Source organism: Equus quagga, chromosome 16 (genome assembly GCF_021613505.1).
Source record: "Equus quagga isolate Etosha38 chromosome 16, UCLA_HA_Equagga_1.0, whole genome shotgun sequence".
Lineage (NCBI taxonomy): Eukaryota > Metazoa > Chordata > Mammalia > Perissodactyla > Equidae > Equus > Equus quagga.
In genome coordinates this window covers 43,935,794-43,950,754 of record NC_060282.1, presented here as the reverse complement: position 1 = coordinate 43,950,754, position 14,961 = coordinate 43,935,794, and the positions used below count along the sequence as shown (strand labels likewise).

Below are 14,961 nucleotides of genomic sequence, written 5' to 3'. Positions count from 1 at the left end.
ATTTTGTGGACACACACATAATAGAAATTCTACAAAAGCTATTTCAAAGGAAAAATGTTCAAGGTTTTCAAATGAAAGAGGAGAAAGGAACATAAAAGTGAGAAAGAAAGGAGCCATATTAAGTTAGTGTTAACCAAGAGCAGTAATTATTTTGTTCACATTTGATTAATTCATTTTTAATTTGCATTGAAATGATAAATAGGCATTTTCCCTTACTTATTCTTTTGCATGTAAATCAATTTTAATGTGATTAATATTTTGCCTAAAAAGCTGAAAACATAAAAAGTACACACAGATAAGAGTTCTTGCCCTCACTATGTCCCACTACCCTTCAGATTCCTTCATTTGTGAAAATATTAACATGATATAAAATGGAAACATTTTCTTTAAAAAAATATTTACTATCTATAGCTTTCCAAAAATGTTCAAGCTTCCCAAAAATGTTCCCAGAATGATCACCTGGAAACCTTTATTGGCCATTCCATCTGTATTTTACACTATCCCCGTTAATTCTTTGAAATGCTTTCTGATGACTAAATGGGTGCTAGACACTGTCCTCCCCCTCACATGCCCAAGTCTGTAGCAAACAGAGTATTCACTCTGTTCAATGTACATGCCTGCTCCTGGGCATATGTTGATGCCACTCTTGAAGCTTTCTGTGACCTCCTAGACCATTTCAAAGTCCTCTTTTCTTCAAAATCCTTTGCTGGCTCTCCTTTTCCTGCCAATTCAAAGAATCATCTTTGCAAATATTAGATACATGGTAAATATTTCAGTAATTTATTGAATAATCTCAATACAAGTGGGCATCATGTTCCCTGGTCTGGTCATAGTGATGAAAATATTTTTCTCTATGGCTGGTTGTTTTGGATACTCAGTCTCATTATAATAATTAGCTTTTAAACCATCAAAGCATCAGTATAACTCATAATGGCACTTTTTCTTCAAAATTGCTTCTAAGTTCATGCATGAAGTCTTGAAGAGCCACTTAAAACCCAAAAATTATGTAATGATAATCACCAAGGAAACAAGTGCCTGGGTGTTATTTGAGGAAGGAAATAGGAAGGCTGATTTAGTTTGGAATATTGTGATATAATAGAAAAAAATAATATTACTATGTGATTGTTCACAGTATCTTTTTCCTCCCTTAATCTCTAAGAACTCCATCTTGCTAGGTTTATTTCTAAGGCTCTGACGTGTAGAATTGGGGTAATGCATAAGACGGAGAATAAAGAAGCCTGATGTGATTGATTCCCACTGGAAAGGATGGAGAGTTATTTATAGATAAGACCGTGAGGTGTGGGGGGAAGACAAGCACTATCTAGCATGTGCCGTACTTGAGGAAGAGTTTGGGGGAGTTTCAAGTATGAGAGGGAGAATTATTTGGTTAGCTGCTACTATAAGATTTCAAAAGATTCAGAAGATATGTTGACGAAGGGATTAAAAAAATTTTTTTTTCCTGTTTGTTATTTCTGTTAAGGAAATTCTCCTTTGGTCTTTTGGTAGGGACTGTGCTACTTGAACCACTTTTAAAATCTTTTTAGATGTCAAAATTATTTTTTCTTTCTTGAATGTGCCAGTTTCACAAGAGTTCCATGTAGGTTGTTGTGATAGGGTTAATGGAGATATATCAAAGGAAAAAAGTCTTACAGACGTTGAGAGGTATATGACTTGATTTTAGATCAGAGAAGGCTTGGAGAGCTTTATGAATCATTTGTATAGTTGTGGCAGCTGACACCAGGAAAAGGAAAGAGCTCTTTGAAGAATGTACAGTAGGAGTGAAAAGCACAGGGGCTACAGCCTCAAGTAACATGGTTACCTAAACCAAGACTTGGTGGCGCATACAGACGTTAACATTAGCTATTCAGGAATGAAAGGGTAAGGAGCACTGTAGTTGGCTGAATAGGAATTTAAACAAAATAGGCTTAGTAAGAGTAGCTGAGAAATGCAATCTTACTAGAATAGCCTGAACATTTGGAGTGTGATGTCAAAGAAATAGAGGAAGAATGAGGAAGCAGAAAAACTGTAGGTAAGAGCTATGATTGTCTCCTAAGAAGTGAGTGGTGCTGACAGAAAGTGGCTACCAACTATTTGTCTTAATGGGGCAACTCTGGCAGAACTTATGTCAGTCTTTGTATGGAAGATCTTTAAGTGGCAAGTTGTTGGGATGGGGGTAGGGGAAAAGGAGGTTTTGTCAGGATCTGGGGACATTAGAAGGACAGCCGCAGGAATGGCAGATTAAGGGCCTCTGAAAACCTACTTCTTTATAAAAGCAAGGAGAACATTGACAAAAATTGTCAAAATCAACACTTCCACAACTCTGGAAATTAATCAGACTTACAACAATCTGAGGAGGGTTTATTCAAGAATCTGGAGGAGCAGGGTTGTGCCCTATTCAACTCAGGAATTCTCTGAGTTTCTCTCTGGAAGGACCACTGCTATTCAGTGTACTATACAGGCTCTGCTCTGTGCTTGGTAATAACAAAACCCCTTGGGTCTCCATCTACCTCTCTCTGAATTGTCCCCTTTAAGGGTTTTACTTGGGTTTAGATAAGAGAGCTCAAGAGAGCACAAGATTCTATGAAACTGTGATAATGGAATCCAAAATAAAGAAGTGGTGGGGATGAGTTGCTGTGTATGTCTGTACAGAATAAATATAATATTTGTAAGTTGCAAGAAATATACTTTATTACAAATAATTTCATTTTGTTTCCTCCTAATTCATTTCTATTCTGAGTTTTCTGATGAATGTAGTGAATAATCTTTGAAGATCCATTTAAATCCAAGATTTTTATGACGTCACAATTCCAGAATGGCATTAGATGTTAATATACTACTATTTTTTCCCTCAAAATTTCTAAGATGCTTCATATCTTTATAAAGTGCTTTTACATGTAGGATCTCATAATCCTCAGGAAAGTTTTGGGAGGAAGGCAGCATGATTCCCGTTTTAAGGATGAGCAAAATAAGGTTCAAAAGGACAAGGCAATTTGCCTAAGGTCACCGAGAGTGAATGGTAGTCAACATCTGCTCCTCACGTCTTCTTCTCCTTCTCTTCTCCTTCCTCCTCCTTCTTTTTAAATATTTTTCGTGTAAAGTTTAAGAAGGACACAGTCAGAATCATCACTCAAGCCAAGAAATAAAACATTCCCAGGGCTCCAGAGCCCCTTTGGTGTCATCTGTCAATCGTTATCCTCTCACTCACCCCAAAAGGTAACTACTATCTTTACAGATATGGCAACACCTCCTTTACTTTATGTTTTTACCACCCAAGCATTCATCCCTAAAGACTTTGACTGTGTTTGTATTTAATATGCGTAGAATCTGTATACATATATGTGTGTATAAAAACATATGGGTCTGCATGCATGTGTGTGTACATAAACATATAGCTTGAGTCTGATATTTTTCACTCAAACTATGCTTTATCACGTTTAGGTATAGCTGAACTTTCTAGATTTTCCTTGCTGTCTACTATTGATGGTATGTGTAGTATATGAATGTACCACAATTTATAGATCCATTCCATTATTGATGGATATTTGAATTGTTTCCAGTTTACAGCTATTTCCAATAATGCTGCTGTGAACATAACTCTATGTGTCTCATGGTGCACTTGTGCACACATTTCTATTGAGTATATGCCTAGAAGTGGAACACTGGGTCATCAAGTGTGCACATCTTGAACTTAAGTAGAAAATACAAAACCATTTATGTATCCTCTTTAGTGAAGTGCCTCTTCCAGCTGCTTGCCCATTTTTCTATTTGTCTTTTTCTTATTGATTTATAGGAGTTTTAAAAAACTATTCTGGTTACCAGCTCTTTTTGGTTGTGTGTGAGAAACATCTTATCCTAGACTGTCATCCTCTTTTTACTCTCCTAATGGTGATAAACAGAAATTCTTCGTTTCATTAATCTTTTTCGTTATGCTAGGTGTTCTTTAGCATGAGACTATTAAGTTATTTTCTAATGATGATGATTATTATTATTATTAAACTAGAAGTTTCATTACTTAGTCTTTCACATTTAAGTCTAAAATCCATCTAGAATCTTTATTTTGTTGTCTACCATGTGAGGTATGGTTTCCAATAGATATCCGGTTGTCTCAGGATGTATTTAAAAGACTCTTAAGCGCTATCTTTTACAAAAACTCAAGTGTCTGCACAGATGTGGGTATGTTTCTAGACTCTCTATTATGATCCAGTGGTTTGTTTATATCTTCTTGCACCAATATTTCACTGTTTTAATTATTGTGGCTTTATAACTGGTCTTGATATTTGATTGTGTAGCTCTTCTAACTATTCGTCTTCAACAGTGTTTTGCATATTCTTGGCGCTTAGCATACCCATATGCAAATTGAGGAGTTCCTTAATTTTCACAGACTACATACACAGAGAAACTTAATGAGATTTTGTTTGGGATTACATTGAATCTATAGATCATTTGAGAAGAATTGACATCCAGATAGTATTGAGTCTTCTAATCCAGGAATTAGTATTTCCTTCCATTTATTTAGATCTTCTTGTATTTTGCTTGAGAATGTTTAATAGTTTTCTATATCTAGGTCTTACACATTTTAAAGGTTTCTTTTCTTGCTTTTTTTTTTTTTTTTGCACTAGGAATTTGATAACTTGATGCTATTGTAGAGTGTCAAAAAATTAAGAATTTAAGATTTTATTTTTCCAAATATCTGCTGCTGGTATGTAGAAGTATAATTGACTTTTGTATGTTGACTATATACCCAGCAACCTTCCTAAACTCACTAATTCTAATATTTAATCTGTTTTTCTTGTTTGTTTTTCCATGGACACAATTATGTGATCTGTGAATAACAAAGATTTTAACTTTTTAAAATCAGGCTTGATATCTCTCATTAGTTTTGAAAATGTTTCAGTCATTATCCTTTCAAATATTGTATCTGCTCCATTTTCTCTTTCCTTTTCTTCTTGGACTCTGGTTACTTATATTATATTATATACTTTTATCTGCCATGTCTCATAACCTCTCTTCTCTGTTTCCCACCTTTTTGTTACTTCATGCTTCGTTTTGGATATTTTCTTCTATCTGGCAGTTCACTAGTCCTTGCTTCTGTGGCATCAAATATGTTGTTAAATCCATCCCAATATAGGTAATTTTTAATTTCAGTTCTAATATTCTTCTTTGGTTCTTTTTTTTTTTAAAGATTGGCACCTGAGCTAACATTTGTGGCCAACCTTCTTTTTTCTCCTCCTTCTTCTTCTCCCCAAAGGCCCCCAGTGCATAGTTGTGTATCAGAGGTGTGAGTGCCTCTGGTTGTGCTATGTGGGACGTCACCTCAACATGGCCTGATGAGCGGTGCCATGTCCGTGCCCAGGATCCAAACTGGCGAAACCCTGGGCCTCCAAAGAAGAGCACAAGAACTTATTCACTTGGCCACGGGGCTGGCCTCTCTTCTTTGGTTCTTTTTAAAAACTTTTATATTCTTTTATCATAGTGACCAAGTCTCAAGATTTTCCTTTACCTTCTGTCTGAATTTTAAATATTCTATCTTTACTTAAACATTAGGCTAGTAATTAAACCAGATTTTAAATGTATTTTGCCCAGCTTTTCAAGTAATCCTTATTGGAAAGGTTGCTCTGAATTTCCCAGCCCTCCATTACTGGAATCAGAAGTCAGCCATCCTTGGACTTTTTATCTTCTCACATCTGCCTCCTTTTAGACACAATGCCTGCCATTCTGGACCTTTCATATGGCTAGGGAGATATGGTGCATGCCCATTGAGGAGTTTCAGAGCACTATAAGACAATTAGTGATTAAATGCAAATATGGATGATATAGACATTAAGTGCTTTGGAAATCAAGGAAAGGTAAAGGATTCTGCAATAGATTTATATAGCGGGGAGGATATGTAGGATTTAGAAAAGAGCACAAGATGGAAGGAGGCCATCTGAGTGGAGAGGGCTAGATGAGAGTAAATATAAAGCTAGGCCAATGAGAGGAATGAACATGGATGGCTGCTAGACTAGGGAGGATCTTGTGGAGCAGAGATTTTGTCATGTCCAGGGAAAGCGAAAAATATGATTTGGAATTGAAAGACCATATTAAGAAAAATCTTAAAGGTTAAACTGAGGAGTTTGGAGTTTCATTTTGAGAACAGTGGCAGACTATGAGAAGTTTTGAAATATTGATTGACATGCAAAAATTATAGCAGAGGTCTTCCTGAAAGTGATGGATAGAGTTGTGATGGAAGAAATTAGAAAAAAAAAAATTGAGCAAGAAAGACTTTGCTTGTTATGTACTAGAACCCCAGGCCTAGGGGAAGGCCATGCCCAATGGTGGCACCAAGTGATAGCAAGAAGCAATGGCAGATAAATGAAAACCTATGTCCATGCAAAATTTGAACATGAATCTTTATAAAAGCACTATTCATGATAGCTAAGTAGAAACAACCCAAATGTCCATCACCTGATAAACAGATAAATAAAATGTGATATATGCATATAATGGGATATTATTCCTAACCCACTCTAGTTCTTTTATTGTCTAGGCAAGGATAAGAAAAATCCCAAAGGTGTAATATTTCCCAACAATTTGAGAGTAGAGGTCTAGATCCAAAACCAATGTAATTTTACAAATAAAGAAATGTGTCATTAACTGCACCAAAATTGTCTTAGTTCATCTCTTTTACAGATCTGCTGGGGTAGAAGTACAAACAAAGGAAAGACAAGGACTAAGAATGAAGATGTCAAAAAGCCTACTAAATTCAAAAGGGCTTAAACAAAGAAACAAAAAGAAATTATTAGTTCAAGTAAAGTTTTGAGCTTCAGGCACAGCCAGATTAAAAAGCTCAAGTGATGTTAAGATTCAGTCTCTTTCTGTGTCACTGACTGTGCTTTCCTCTCTGTTAATTCCATTCTTAGGCAGGTTCTTTGTGCATATTGTCTTCCAGAAGTTCTAGGTTTGCTTCCTGAATAATCCCAATAGAAAGAAGGCTTCTTACTCCCAATAGTTCCAGTAAAAGGTCCAAAAAATGTCCTTATTGTCCTGGGATGGTCATAGGCTAGTCTCTGAATGAATCACTACGGCCATGCTCTGATTGGCAAGTCTGGGTCACATGCCTGACCCTGAAGCTGAGTGCTGGTGTCAACTGCACAAGAACCAAATGCACAGAGAGTGGAAAGCGTTAGAGTTGCCAGACTTAGCAAATGAAAATACAAGATGCCCAGTTAAATTTGAATTTCAGATAAACAATGAATGTTGTGTTAGTATAAGTGTGTCCTATGCAATATTTGGGACACGTTTACATCAATGTGTAATTTGTTGTTCCTCTGAAATGCATATTTAACTGGGAGCCCTGTATTTTATCTTGCAATACTAAAGAGGATGCTTCTATAAAGGAGAATTGGGATCCTCTAACAGAAGGGGGTAAAGGTGCTCAGTGGGCAAAAATGCAAAGATCTTCGAAGAGTAGGCTAAAAAAACAGCCGGTATATCTCTTTGTCCTTCTGAAATTCCTACCGTCGGACATATTGAAGTTCAGTATAGTCAAGGGATAAACAAATGTCATGCTAACTGTATGCCAAATATGTAATCCAAATATTTAAAGCATTTGGAGAGAGCATGAATTATTCCAAAATTTGTCACAGTGATTCGTTCACCTACAAAGTCACTTTCTTTCTCCCTGAATGTTGTAATAAAGGACTTTGTTTCCCTAAATCTGAATGTTCCGGGAGGTTTTGCTGAAAAGAAATGTATCAATTCCAAAAATACCCATTTAACTCAACAAAGAATTGACTAAAGTACAAAGAATCACAGGTAAGTGTAAGTAAGCTCCCTCAGGCAGAAGTTAGGGGAGAATTTGGTCATTATGATGTCCTGAATCCAGATCTGATCCCTCATTCAGAAAACATAAAATTTCAGTTAGGCTATTTACATAATGCAGTCTACAAAATTAAATTCCAGGTCCACATCACGATTGGAAAAATAGAGCTCTACAAGTTTTGCAACTATAACACACTTGCATAAAGTGTTCCACAACAAAGGCGTTTTGCAGAGGGATAAAATATGCCAAGTGGAATAAATGGAAGGATAAATAAAAATGTGCCCATATGTGTGCATATCCAAAATTTCATATAGAGAAATATTTATTCTTACTTATTTCTTATAGGAATATAAATGTGATTTTAAGAAGAGGTAATTTTACAAATTATAAATGTTCCATTTAGCTTATTCAAAATAAAAAAAGCATTTTAATCAGGCTTCAGACCCCTCCCTCGAGCTAACCCTGGACCTTCCCCCAACATCTATCTACACATGTTCCGGCTGCAGTGTACCTCTTGGGAATCAATGGGAAGAGCTAAGGGGACTGAGGCAGATGCCCCACATCATATCAAGGCATCTATTTTCCTTCCTTAAAAGAGTAGCGACACTATTTGTGGTTGCCAGTTTTCCACAGATAATCCATATCTCCTCCTCTTTCTCTTTCTTCCTTCTCACACCTGTGTTTGTGAAACAACCTTAAGATTTTTTACAAAAACAATGCATAGCAGCTGGGGGGTGTTTGTTTCACATACCTTCTGGCAAGTGTGGCTCCACAAATGTCCAATTCTCACTTCCCTCCTGCCAGTCTACAGGGAATTCTCTGCTATTCGTTGCCTTATTTGCGAACATTCCTTTGCTGTGTATGGGTGTGTGTAGGGTGGGTGCTTGATGGGGAGCAATATGTTCTTTGGTTGCTGGGTTTAGCTATTATCATTTGTGAGAGGGAGACAACTTCCGGGGGTTCAGTGGAACCACACCACCTTTTCTAAAAGGGGAATAGATCGGTACATATTAGAAACAGTCATTGGCTACAAGGGAAACAACCAACATCTTATTTGCATTCATGCATATCAACAATGCAGTTAGGGCAAACTTCTTAGAGAATTAGATTGAGCTGGTAATTAAAGAATTGTGCTGTGCATTTTAATGTGACCACAGAGAAGTAAATTATTAGGAATTGCTATATTCTCCCACTTTAGAATAAAATGCCCTGGGACCTTTAAAATGAAAATTCCCTTAAAATTTCACTCGTACTAGGGAACTGATAAAGGCAGAAACTACTTGCTTATGATTCCAGTAGCTCAAAGCTTCACTATATTAAGCTTCCCCACAATGGAGATTCTTCTTATAGTGCTGGAATGCAGGATACACAGTGAGAATTTTCCATGATGTGTTGGAATTGTAGCTTAGGCCCCCAAAGCTGAGGAAATTAAGCAAAAGTACTTCCACATTCTAAATAGAAATGGTAGGTAGCCCCATGTTAGATTTACTAAAAACTCATCAGAATTCATATTAAATAAGCAGTGCCCATCACTCCCGTCAGCCACCTCCATTTAAAAGGGGAATGAAAAGAGTCACTAACTTTGAACATTATGGACCTAACAGCTGTGGTGTTTCCCCCTTTATTGTAGCCAAATGAGAAAAGGTTAAGAAAGCTGCCTTAGAAGGGTCTGAATAAGGGAAAATGGAAACCTCATGCTTGGATGGGCCATGTAGTTGCTGCCATGAGCCTGGAAATAAGCATTGTGAGAGATATGTGTCCCTGGCATACAGAGACTGGTGCTTGTGTTCCACTTGGTGAGTTCACGAAGCCTCAGATTGGCTGAAGCTATGCATGAAAGCAAGGGTGCAAGAGGGAGAATCCTGCACTTGTGCCAGTTGGCTCAGTGGACTGTATCTGTTACATTGGTTCAAGCCCTTGTGATTGGACCCTGCCTCAAAGGGAGGCCAGTAGAGCTTAGCAGATACCAGCAATAAAAGGTTGAGAAGTGGGGGGTTTTAAAGGTCAGCCAGAGTGTGCATCACCCATATCAGGGAATTATATGAGGAGGTCCCTGTGTGTTTTAAGGGTATCCAGGATTTGTTTTAACCAGGTATGGGAAGACACACATGCATGGTAATGACTGTTATGAGTAAAGAAGTTTATTATACTCACAGATCCCTAGAAACAGGAAGCATGCCACACAAAGAGGCCACATAGAGAAGTACCAGAGTGAATGACCTCTCTCAGGAGGCAGAGGGAGTGGGGAAAATGTGAGCAAGAGCCTTTATTCTGGTTTCCCTGGGAAGTAACAGGTGAAGCAGGGTAAAAAGGCTTAGAATAGACTAGTTTGACCAATTTCAGCAGGCTCTGAGGCATAATTGCTGTCCCTAGTTGTCTGGTAGTTGGCCCTGGAGAGATTAGGGCAGGTGGGTAGTGGCCTGGAGCGCGACATTTTGATAAAGAGGTGGTGAGGGTATGGGCTCTGGATTGTTAGTTTGTATTTGAAAAGAGTGCTTATGGGCAAGTTCTTTACTATCTCAAGGAATTGGCTGATCCCGGGAGGGGCAGTCCCTCCAGGGTCAGCAAAGCCCCAGATGCCAAAGCCTCAGGATACAGAAAATAAAAGATATGGGAAATACACTGTAGGTACCTCCCAGAGAACGCATATCTGAGCTCCAAGAAAACCTGGCATTGTGATGTCTGCCCAGTGCATGGGAAGGCATGATGGTGAACTGGTGTCAGCCAGAAAGAACTACAGCCGCACCAGGGGCGCAAACCTTTATCCTCTGCTCTCAAGTCACTCTCCCCAGATGGAGGAAAAACAAGCAGAGTGGCAGATACATGGCCAACCACTGTCAATAGATGTTGGGACCCTGCTGGACACATTGGGTTTGGAACTGTAATTTCCAAAATTATTGAGGTTGTTTATTTAAAATCGGATGCATACTTCACGGCTTTCCAGCCTTTACATATTTAGTTTATTTAAAGTTATTTATCATCCTAGCTTCCCAGTTTTTTACTTTTCATTTTAATTCTCTTCATCGAGTGTCTAATATATGTCTTGTGATAATTTTTTTCCTTTGGTAAAGATACAAGGGTGGCTTTTTTTTCTAAGCCCTTACATACCGGAATATTTTTCTGTTGTCTTCATACACAAAATTTTGCCTGGGTTTGAATTTGAATCAGAACTGCTAATATGGCTGCATTTCTTTTTGTGGAATTTGCTTCAGGAGAGAAGGAAGGCTGGAGACTGTTCCTAATGTATACTGTTTCTTAGGCAATCTGCTTTTCTAACTTGATTCATGTAGAACTTTTTTTTTTTCTCTTTTATCCTTTTAATTCAGAAAATATTTCCCATCTATGTCTTGCAGTGGGTCAATGTTTATTGATTTGGCCTGATACATGATGACACAGTTCGATCAGCTGGCTCAGATTTCTTTTGTCAGGCAAAGTTCTTCTATTAAAATGCTTGTTACTTTTATTTCATTTTCTCTGCTTTTTAATTGGAAAACTTCCAGTATTCTTAAGTTGACCCTCTTTTTGTTTTCCATATCCACCCTTCCATCTTGTCATTTTTTAGTCTCTATCAATCAGAAATGTGTTCAGATATAAATAACAGAATTGGTACCACATTGTGGATTAAACAAGCAGAGTTGCTTGTTTCATGCAACAAGAAGGCCAGAGAGAGATAGGCAGGACATGGCTCGTGCAATAGTTATTAAATAATATTAATGCATTAGGCTCATTCTCTTTCTTTGTTCTTCCAGCCTTAATGTGTGGGTTTGTTGCCTCTTAGTTTTAAAATGGTTGTTGCAACTACAGGCATCGTAACTATAAAGAGGGAACAGAGTGCAGACAGCAAAAAGGCAAAGTAGGCTTTCTTCCAGCAATGTTTAGCTTTTTATTTGGAATGGATATAGGCGAGGACTATCTCTGAGCCGTGTTGGCCAGAATTGGTCACATATCACCCTTGGCTGGTAAGAGGCTGGGAAAGGAGGCTGCGGATGGAGCTGCTCAGCCAGCAGGAGTGGCTGCTGCAGTGTCTTCATGCTCTCCCTCTTCACCCTGGGAGAGGTTTTCGAGTTGGTCCTTTATGTAACTGAGGCAGTTTTCTAAAACCAATATTATTTTGTATTCCCAATGCAGATTTTAACTGATTTTTCTTTTTGGTTTCCATGATTTTTAATTTTTATTTTATTATTATATTTTTTTTTGTTATTTCAAGCATCTGCTTTTTTATTTCATTCTGCATGTCAGCCTAACTTTTATGAGCTTATTCTGATCTCTTTATGAGTTCCTTTTTTGTTATTATTTTTCTATACAGATCATCATTTTGCCTGTCTTGTTGAAGAAGTCTTTTTTTTTTTGAGGAAGATTAGCCCTGAGCTAACATCTGTCACCAATCCTCCTCTTTTTGCTGAGGAAGACTGGCCCTGAACTAAAGTCTGTGCCCATCTTCCTCTCCTTTATATGTGGGACACCTGCCACAGCATGGCTTGACAAGTGCCATGTCCGCACCTGGGATCAGAACAAGCAAACCCTGGGCCACTGAAGTGGAACGTATGAACTTAACCGCTGTGCCAACAGACTGGCCCAAGAAGTCTATATTTTTAAGCTTCCCATAATAAACAATTTATAGCGATGCAATTTCCTCTGAGTCTTTCATATAATACTCTACTTTTCTTATGCCAAGTACTTTTACCCCAAAGTCTCCATGTTATTGATTTGTATTTTTGAAAATTCTTTTTTGATTTAGGATGAATCTACATGTATTCCTTGTTTACCTTTCCTCTGCTTTTAATGTCCACTTCAACGCTTGTAGATTATTAGTCCCATTTTCATATTTCATGTTGTGGATGAATTAATGAATTGATGATTGACTTCCCCACCCCCAATCCAATTTCCACTATCCATTCATTCTGTTGATCTGAGATAGGAACATCTACACCTCTGTTCCTCAGTTTTCAAGTGTGAGAAGAATCTATCTTCAGTACAGATGATTCCAGCAATGCCTGACACATGGTGAGGTCTCAATATATACAATATAACCATCATCATCATCATCATTATTATTACAGGAAAGATTCATGCTAATCCAAAAATCACATACATAAATGTAAAATCCCACACTGAGATAAAAGGAAATGAATACCATCTCATGAGAGTACAGAACAAAGGAACCTGATGCAGCCAAGAGGAAGGCAGAGGAAAGAGGTGGTTACGCCTGTGACTGTGTCACAGAAGGCTCGCCTAAGAAAGCAACACTTGAGCTGAGCTGAGACAGATCAGCCACGAGTATTTGTCAGCAGGTTTCTAGCAAACAGAATTAAATAAAAGGCACTGACTGATTCAAGGAATTGAGAAGGCCAGGCCAGGTCAGGCTTTAGGCATGCCTGTGTCCAGGTAATCTGTCTCTCCATCATCTGACTCTGCTACCCTCTGTGTTGGCTTAGTTCTCCAAAAGACTCCAGAATTCTCAGACAGACCAAAAGTGGGTCCATACTCACTTCCTACCATGTCTGCTACCCTAACAAGAAGAAGGCTTCTCATTCCCAGTGATTCCAACATAAGTCTCAGAAATAAGTCCTGTTTGCCTAGGTGGGTCAAACGCCCTCTTCCAGGAGAATTGCTGAGACCAGAGGAATGGAATGTCCTGAGTGACAAGGTCTGGGTTCTGTTCCCTTACCTGGAGCAAAGAGTGACTGAGAGGGAGAGAGGGCTCTCCGAAAGTGGGGAAGCTATTACTGAAGAAAGAAATGGATTCTGGGCAAGGAAAAACAATAGCTGTAATACAAATGATTAAGGTCATATGTTGTGAAGAACACTTTGTGCAGAGGGAAGAGCACTTACAGCCCAGCAAAGAACAGTGTCCAGTCTCCATTTTCCTCCTGACTCTTTGTGTGTCTGTCTGCCTTCAGTACCTTCAGTGTACTGTCTATTGAGGGCTGGGGTCTTTGAATGGTTGTAGAAAAAGAAGTTCCAAATCTGGCCATGTCTGAATACCCCTGAGCAAGTATAATGTTTGTAATTTGTGTGGCCCCTGTGTCTCCAAGACAAGGTCAAACAGTAAGGAGAAGCCTTTCCTTTCATGATACCTGTCTAGCTACATGTTTTATTTCAGAGAATAAAGTGTCTATGGGACACTGATTATGTTCAGCAAATGAGCTCAAATCAGTTTAAGAAAAGTGAAAGAGGAACTAATAATTCTGCAACTAGAGAAAATTTCAGACTCTAATAAATTGCTGACTTCAGTTTCTAGAGTTATGATGTTTCATCTTTTATGTGCCATCATGAATTTTTAAATTGAGAGCTATGGGAGGCTTTTATTTTTCAGGAACTGGATTAAATAGCCTGATACTATTATATCCCTGATAATTGCACAAGACGCATTAGAGAATCAGTCAACTCTTGGTGACCAATTGGATGGAGGGACTGTTGGAGAGATGTTTGCTTCTGGATAGCACTACTACTTGGTATGGGTTAGTAGAGGGAGAGTTCATCATGGAGTCAACAGTTAGGGCAGATTTACACTTTCAATGGCCCTTTCACTGTAAAATTTTATATCTCCATTATTCTATATTTAAAAGAATGAATTTGTACACATCTATGGACAGCTTATCTTCGACAAAGGGTCTGAGGGCATACAATGGGGAAAAGAAAGTCTTTTCAACAAATGGTGCTGGGAAAACTGGACAGCCATATGTAAAAGAATGAAAATTGACCATTCTTTTTCACCATTCACCAAAATAAACTCAAAATGTATGAAAGACCTAAAGGTGAGACCTGAAACCACAAGGCTTCTAGAAGAAAACGTAGGCAGTATACTCTTTGACATCAGTATTAAAAGGATCTTTTCAGACACCATGTCTTCTCAGAGAAGGCAAACAATAGAAAGAATAAACAAATGGGACTTAATCAGGCTAAAGAGCTTGTTCAAGGCAAATGAAAACAGGATTGAAACGAAAAAACAACCCACTAACTGGGAAAAAATATTTGCAAGTCATATATCTGACAAAGGCTTAATATCCATAATATATAAAGAACTCTCACAACTCAACAACAAAAATTCAAACAACCCGATCAAAAAGTGGGCTGGAGACAAGAACAGACATTTCTCCAAAGAAGATATATAAATGGCCAATAGGCATATGAAAAGATGCTCATCATCGCTGATCATC

General features: G+C 38.0%; 1 long non-coding RNA gene across 1 annotated transcript in view; it reads left to right on the top strand.

Annotated features, from left to right (window-relative positions):
• LOC124227767 (uncharacterized) overlaps positions 1–12,425 on the top strand; it is a 42,544-nt gene extending 30,119 nt beyond the window's left edge. The window contains exon 2 of the long non-coding RNA XR_006885549.1: positions 12,108–12,425. This is a non-coding gene — a long non-coding RNA (uncharacterized LOC124227767). The remainder of the gene's footprint in view (positions 1–12,107) is intronic.
• The last annotated feature ends 2,536 nt before the right edge of the window (positions 12,426–14,961 follow it).